Genomic DNA, 7401 nt, shown 5'->3' with positions numbered 1-7401 from the left:
CCTACACATGATCGATCGTCCTAATTGTATTAAGAAAATTATGGACTGTTTCAGAATCTAAATTCATTAGTCTGCTTGTGAAATCAAGAATCCTTACTAGAGCAAATTGTCAAAGATATTCAACAAGATATTAAATGAGAAACCCTTGAAGCTAAAGTGGGTCGATCCCAATGGCCTTGATATTTGTTAATGTCGTCCCGTCTAAGGAAAAAACTGCTGATTGACAGAAACCATTATATGTTGCCTCACACTCTGAATTTTTCCCCCCTCCACCACTGTTACCAACCAACAAATGTCTCATCCATTAATGGGACTACGTCTAATCATGCACAAGGAAGGAAAGAAAGGGTACGGGCAAAAGTACCACAAGCTTAGTCTTACTTTACTGGTTATTAGAAGCCCAGCAACTTCCCATCCGCAATTAGTCCCTTTTTTTTTTTGACAAAAAATAGGGACAACTGAAACCACCAATAGTACAATTAGAGGCTCAGGCAGCTTTGGTATTTCTATTCGATAGTCCAGAAACTAGCAGCATAATTTTTTATGCAATAGTGAAGATTTTTAATATTTTGAAGTGAGATGCCGAACGAAGGATCTCGAGGGCCTTCTATAAGTTTTCCTTTAGGTTTAGCCCTCCTTATCATTTTGTTGATATGCATTAGTGGCTTCTTTTCTTGTTGCTACAACTGGAACAAGATCCGAAGCCTTCTTCAACCTTCTTCCACCCCCGATGCCATCGAAGAGAATCATTCAGATTCCACTCTTCCCCATTCTCCTATAATTAAGGTACAGAAACATTTTCTCTGCCTCAATCAGTTAACTCTTTTTTCTTTTTGGCTTTCTTCCGAAAAAAAAAAACCAAAAAAAAGTTTTACACTCTTGCGACAAGCTCTATATTTATCTCAATCCTCTTTTTTGTTCGTAGAAATCTTCCCTCATGCATGTTTTTTTCTAGAATCAGACTGCTGAGCAAAAGCATGATGAAAGCTTTACGGTGTTGATGCCTGGAGATCGAGCTCCAAAATATTTGGCATTTCCAGCTCCGCATGGAGAACATCAAGCAAATAATTCCGCAAAATTATAGTTGCAGTATGTTGTAGTAAAGCTAATTGCAGCACTATTGATACAGTTTACTCTAGACAGATAATTACTGCAGTATTTTATTATCAACTTACTGGTGAGTATGGTAGAATTTTGACTGGGAATATTGTGTTTTCTTGAGATTGATTCTTTCGTGCATCACAACAGTGCCATGTTAGCTTATGCATATTGAAGTGAGTGATTCTGTTCTTTTAGTGCTGCTTGCCTTTAGTTAGATTGGTTGAACCGAATTCAAAAGTCACAAGTCAGCAAAAAATAGTGAAGTGTGGCAAGGGGAGGAGTACTGGGAATAGAACTGGAGTCGGTATATTGAGGCAAGTCTCCATATTCCCTGTAAAACGACACTTGAATGAACCAATTAGGCTTTGATTGTGGTAAAATAATAACCAAAACTATGGTTTTTAAGGGTTGAAAAGCTTGGGTTTTAAGTCTCACCAGTTTTCAATTTAGTTTAACTACACAAAGTGTTTATTTCATTATTTGCAAGTTTAGTTGCAAAATTGTTGAATTGTGATTCGTCAGCATTAGCCCCATCGTTGTAGGTTAGTCGTAATTTAATCCAAAAAAAAAGGAAAAAAAACAGTTGAATGAGCCATTCAAAGGCAAGATTTGAAATTACACGAGTATCATGAAAGAAAACTTCAATCAGGGGGAAAAATTGCATTGCCATAATCATGAGAGTCCGATGCATTCTCCTTAAGCATTTGATTTTGCTATGCTAAATATTTGTTAGGGTTAATCACAATTGATGACCTTAAAGTATACCCCATTTCTCACATTACTTCCTAATCTTTGTTTTAATTTCACTCTATCCTCTATTTGACAAAATTATGCCTCTATTATTCTAAATTCTTATTTTTATTTTTTCTCTTTTGTATTTTTTTCCTTTCCCCTTTATCCCTCCTTTATTTTCTTTGTCTCTTTCTTCTTTGTTTACTTTTCCCTCTTCCTTACAAGAAACTTCATCTTAGTGATTGAAACTAAAAAAGAAAATTTATAGATATTTTTGTTTTCCTCAAATGATCACAAAATATTCAAACTCCTTCCCCAAGATGCCATTTTTTGACCTTTCAATTTTTTTGCTTTTTTCCCTTCCCACTCCAATTTCTCATTTTATTCTCAAGAAAACATTACAAGATAAATTTGTAACTTGATTAATGATCATTAATAGTTATTTGTGATACATGACATCATACAAAGATCGAAATTAGCTTTTAATGTCTTTCAAAGCTTCATCGAAAAACCCAATTATAAACTTTATATGAAGTTTTCTATTAGGAAGGATGGAGGAGAGATAAAAAAGAAGGATAAAAAGAAATAAAGCAGGGGAAAAGGAGAAAGAGAAAAGGATAAATGAAAAAGTCAAAATAATAGAAGTGTAATTTTGTTTTACAAGGGGCTAATGAAAAATTTTAAAAATTAGGAGGTAAAGTTAGAAATTGGATATACCTTAAGCGGATTAATTGTAATTAACCTTATTTGTTATTAAATAGCGATAACCAAGTACCATTCACTTTGGAGAAAAAATAGCTCAACAATATAAGTAAATTTTATATACAATGACAGTATATATAGTATCACGGTGAGATGCATGATACATATATAAATTTTGAATTCTAAATTTAAATTCATATTCATGCATCTAACCATGATAATATATACAATATAGAAGATTAATCTCAACAACATTGCCCTAAATAAGAAATTTAGGTAGTTACTTGTTTGGCAATGTTATTAAATCTTGGCCTCATAGCATAGACCTAATCAAGCATCACGCTACTTCTTTGTCTTTTTTTTTTTTTTTGGGCCTTTCAGGAACGGACTTGTTTCACATAATAATGCCCAAAACAATGGCCTTATGCTAGTCAGCTGAGTCCAAAGTTGCATAATCAAAGTGAAGCTTTCAATTCCTGATCTACACATATGATCAAAGAATTAAGCAATTTGTTGACATCGGGCACAAATATTGAAGGCCCTGCCAAGTTTTAAACAAAAACAACTTGAGCCCAAAGTTGATGGTAGTACACGATTTGGGCTAGTCAAATTCCCACTGAAACTAGCTGCTTGTGTTCCAAATTTGCCCTCTGTCACAAGCGTCTTCTAGCGTCTACTTTCTTGTGTTCTCTTCTGATTTTCCTCATTCTATTACTTAAAAACTGTCACGTGATAAAAGTCATATCTATTCTTTTGTCCCCAATTTTCCTAGCTTGCATTTGCTGTCTAGAAAAGAAAAGGCAATTTAATCACACGACGTTAATCAACTTCAATATGTTTGTCCCACCCACGATCGATAAAATATACTGTAACAAAAATTATACTTTCACAGTCTCTGAAACGAAACTTATTCTTCGTAGCACTTGAAGAATTCTCGACTATGATGATCTTTTTGATGTATTTATCTGAATGTTGACGATAACACACACGTCAACTAAAAAGACAAATGTTTATCCACGGATCATGCTGGCAAGATTGTATGACTAAGCTGCTTAGCCAAAAGTTTTAACAGCCTAGTATATGCTTTTGCAATCAAAGTTGAAATTGTACATCATTATTGATGTTTCTGACCCCCCCCCAGGGTGGCGGGAAAAGAAATTGATTAAGAATTTATTTCTTTCATCGAGGAACGAAAATGAGATTTTGCACGCTTAATCTGTAATGTTTATCTTTAATGAAAGAAACAGATTTGATTAAGAGGATGCCAACCTGGGAATTCGATGTGAAGGTCCAAACCACCTAATCTGGAATTGCATATGGGCTTGACCGAATCCCACATATTGTACCTTTCAGTGTTTCACACGTGGGGTGGGGGCCCGGGCCGAGGGCCCGAAGTACAACGATGGACCAACCTAATATACATAGGCATTGACCTTAGGACCAAAACCTGCATTCTTTCAACGAGGCAGACCACGTGCACCCCATTAATTTTTGTTATCTTTGATTAAATGCTCCATTATCATGGGAGCTGACCAATGAAAATACGATGGAATTTGACACCAAAGTGTTCTATTGTATCCTCTTGGAGACAAATATTTAACCGTCTTCTTTTTTTTTCTTTTTTTTTTGTCAAAATTTTAACCGTCTTCATTGTTTTTGTTGCTCCCTAGTTTCAGGCCCCTTTAATTATGTAAACTGAAATATATTTGGAAAAATGAAAAATGAATTACTTTACATATTTGGAGCCTCCCCAGTTCCAGTTCTCTCCAATTATGTAAATAAATAAATAGAAGTTTGATGTAAACTAGTACAAAATTTATGTAAATCGTAACCTATAATTAATTAAGTTGGTATAAACTCACGATTATATCAAAAATATATTAATTTATATGAAAATATTAATTCCTTTTTGAATCTTTCATATTCGGACCATCTTGTGAGTTCTTTTTTTTTTTTTTTTCATTGCTCACCACATGGGACATCACTATGCATTTTGCTAACTCACAAGGACCCATTTTGGTGTAAATTTTCAAGGAACATTTCAATAGAACTAGTCAAAAAGTGCACTCTATCTGTGCATTTAAAAAAAAGAATTTTGATAGATGATTAAAAAAGGAAATGGAAAAAATGGTTCTTATTTTGAAGCAATTGGGTAGTTTGGGAATTTCTCAATTGGTGGATAATGGGTTAGTTGCGTGGTGTTCATTTCATGAGTTTTTTTTTTTTTTTTTTAAAACTCCATAACAAGAAAGTAGCCATTATTGAAAAAGGGGAAAAAAAAATTTACAGCAGCAAAAGTTTTCTAGGAGAGATGCTATTGTATCATTCGGGTATCACCATTAGTCGAATACAAATTACTAAATATATATGAAACCAATTAATATTGGACCAAATGGGATAATACCCTAATGGCACTATAGAAATTTCTCATCATCTATTAAAGTAGATTACTTGTGTCTTATTAAAGCGTGATGCAGTTAGAATTAACTCTAAAGTCTATACCCATTGTCATAACCCTCATCGCGACCTCCATTTTGAATTAAATTTAATAATTTCGGGTAGTTTATTTATCATATGCATATTATAAGCATGGTTGTCAAAATTGCGATCCGGACATCATAAAGGCCAAAATTACAAATATATCTTATGAAATTGGGGTTTATTACTACCGTTTAGTTGGAGAAAAAGGCATCTAAAGTGATTAATTAAGTTTTTTTTAAAGTGATTAATTAAGTTTAACAACAATAACACAAACTTGATTCCTGATACATGAATTAAAGCTGGATTAGGGAGTAAGGCGCCAATTGAGCTGCAATATTGGCGCCATTTTTGTGCCTGCTGTGATTTGGCAAGAAGATAACATATCACTTATATGTGATCTTATATGACATTCTAGATATAGCAAAAGAAATAGAGGAAATAACAAGAACAAAAATGGAAAGGAAATTGTGATCAAACCAGTGGTCCTCATATGCATTGGAGTATTACTTTCACATAATTAATTTATGTTAAATACAAAACCTACCAGTTTTCCTTTTGTAAAAATATGAGTGTAATACTTTTTGAATTTTACTTACAACCATTTGTATATTTAATATAAATTAAATGATTCAGAGTAAAATGTTCATAGATATCTATTACTTTGTTCGTGTAATAGATGAAATCCATAAAGAGCTGATATGTTATGGGCAATTTTTTTTTTTTTTTACTTTCACGTATTTAATTTATGTTAAATACAAAACCTACTAGTTTTCCTTTCGTAAAAATATTAGCATATCACTTTTTTAATTTTACTTACAAATATTTATGTATTTAACATCAATTATATGATTCAGAGTAAAATGCCTATAAATAACTAGTACTTTATTCATATACTAGAAGAACCCCGTAAAGAGCTAGTAAAAGGTGGGTAATTTCTTTTTTTACTTTCATGTATTTAATTTAAGTTAAATACAAAACCTACTAGTTTCCCTTTCGTAATAACATTAGTGTAACACTTTTTAAATTTCACTTATAAATATTTATATATTTAATATAAATTAAATGATTCAAAGTAAAATGCTCATAAATAGCTAGTATTTTATTCATATAATGGAAGAAATTCATAAAGAACTAGTATGTTATGGACAATTTTTTTTTTACTTTCAAATACTTCATTTATATTAAATACAAAATATGCTAGTTTTCCTTTCGTAAAAATATTTGTGTAACGGCTTTTGAATTTTATTTGCAAATATTTATGTCTTTAACATAAATTAAATGATTCAGAATAAAATACCCATAAAAACCTAGAACTTGGTTCATGTAATAGAGAAAAGCCATAAAGAATTGGTATTTTATGGTATATTTCTTTTTTAAAAAAATTTAATTTATGTTAAATAGATAACCTACCAGTTTTTTTCATAAGAAATTACTGTTACACTTTTTGAATTTTACTTTAAAATATTTATATATTTATTATAAATTGAATGTTTGAGAGTAAAATGTCCACAAAAAACTAGTATTTTGAATAAGTAATGTCCATTTGCACATAAACTACACCACCTGAAGTTTATTAATTGTTAATTGTTTGTAGTGCTTTGTCATTCCTTTGCTAATAATAAGATAATATTTTAAAAAAAACCTTATGTAACCCAAGTCAAGATCAAAGAAATGAAAAAAAGTGGTATAGATTCATAAACAAAAAACGCATTAGTCTAATGAGTTTTTGTACAAAATAGCGCATTTCCGAAATGTGTTTTTTTTGTGACATCAAAAAATGCATTCTACTAATGCGTTATTTAACCAATTTTACCTATTTAAATAAATTAATGAAAATTAAATAACGTATTTAAAAATTACGTTTTTATTTGGAAGAACGCATTCCATGGATACGTTTTTCACCATTTGGAAAGAGACTCAAAAATTGCCACCATTTGAGAAGTTAGTTTGAAAACTCTCTCTTTTTGGGAATTTACTCGTGAATTCCATTATTCTCCCCTATGGCTTGAAGAGGCCATGGTTGCAGCTAAAACTTTTAACTCAGAGCTCTAATTGCAGCACAGCAAATTCACTTTGTTATCACTCCAAATTAGCAACAAAGAATGATAATAGCTTGAAACCTCAGAGGTAGTTAAGTTGCTTTGCTTTTATATGCTATTGCTACTGAATGTGCAAAAATCTGGCCGTTGCAATTTGCAGCTAACCGTTGCAAAATTTGCCAAATAATTGTTGCATGGCACATGTGCTTACACTTTTTTGTATTGCACTTACACCCCCTCAACTTTAGTAATCAGTCCAAATCATTTATTCTTCTTTTAATCTTCTACTAATACAAGGAGCAAAAGGGCAGCCATGAAATAAAAATACCTTCTCACACATGAAAAT

At 31.8% G+C, this 7401-nt stretch overlaps 1 long non-coding RNA gene across 1 annotated transcript; it reads left to right on the top strand.

Moving 5' to 3' along the window:
• Window positions 1-221: 221 nt before the first annotated feature.
• On the top strand, window positions 222-1170 carry LOC113713060 (uncharacterized). The gene is made up of 2 exons (XR_003453421.2): window positions 222-786; window positions 956-1170. It is a non-coding gene; the product is annotated as an uncharacterized lncRNA (long non-coding RNA).
• The last annotated feature ends 6231 nt before the right edge of the window (window positions 1171-7401 follow it).

The sequence above is a fragment of the Coffea arabica genome, chromosome 10e, assembly GCF_036785885.1.
Source record: "Coffea arabica cultivar ET-39 chromosome 10e, Coffea Arabica ET-39 HiFi, whole genome shotgun sequence".
Lineage (NCBI taxonomy): Eukaryota > Viridiplantae > Streptophyta > Magnoliopsida > Gentianales > Rubiaceae > Coffea > Coffea arabica.
This window is presented reverse-complemented; position numbering and strand designations above follow the sequence as displayed.